Genomic DNA, 919 nt, shown 5'->3' with positions numbered 1-919 from the left:
TATAAAAAGAAGAAATTAATATGCAACTAGCAGATGGATCATATCAGTCAAATCAGCTATCCATATTTGAGTCCTTCATATATGTGGCAGTTTTATTACCAATTTTTTTTTTGACCTTCCAAAGTCAAGTTTGAATGTCATCCAAAAAACAAAGGAAGACTTTATAGTGAGTTCTCAATTTGGTCTTAACTGTAATTGAACCTCAGTCCCCAAATATGTCACAGTATGTGAATAGGGCATAGTATCACAAAGTAGCTTTTCTACTTACTCAGATGTCTTTGGTCTTACTCTGTGGGTATAAGATGATTTTCTATGTATCATGCCCTATTTTAGAGATTTCATGAAACATTTATACTTATTTTGCCCGTATTTTTTCAGGCAGTTACAAAGATAGTACATTTATTGTTGGTTGACTTTGTTCTTCCTTGGCCTCATAGGTTCAGAGAGAAATCCCTTATTTTCTCTAATATCTTGTCAAAGCAAATGTTGGAAAACAACATTTTATTTCAGGTCACTCATTACATCATCATATGGGACTGGATTAGACTTCGCAGATCTTACAGTGAAGGCCAAACCATTATTTTAAAATAGGAGCCTGAGTGACCAGAGATTATGACACTCAGATATGTGTGAACAAGGGTTCTCATTAAAAGGAGAATTTGAATTATATGTTTTTATTCAACACATGATTTCTAGGTGCTTTTCTATACTACACTATAAGTTTGAGATCTTGGGTTTCATTTAATATTACTTTAAATTGTTATCAACGTAAGCGACTGTGATATTGACTGATTTGTAACAAATCTGATAAAAGTTTTTTTATAGGATTCTGTAGAATTTTTTCTAGGTACATCTAAATGTCAACTCTAGTCATGAAAGAGTTAGGTGATAAAAATATTGCATAATTATGATTGTATTC

Source organism: Propithecus coquereli, unplaced genomic scaffold (assembly GCF_000956105.1).
Source record: "Propithecus coquereli isolate 6110/MARCELLA unplaced genomic scaffold, Pcoq_1.0 Scaffold613, whole genome shotgun sequence".
Classification (NCBI taxonomy): Eukaryota; Metazoa; Chordata; class Mammalia; order Primates; family Indriidae; genus Propithecus; species Propithecus coquereli.
This window is presented reverse-complemented; position numbering follows the sequence as displayed.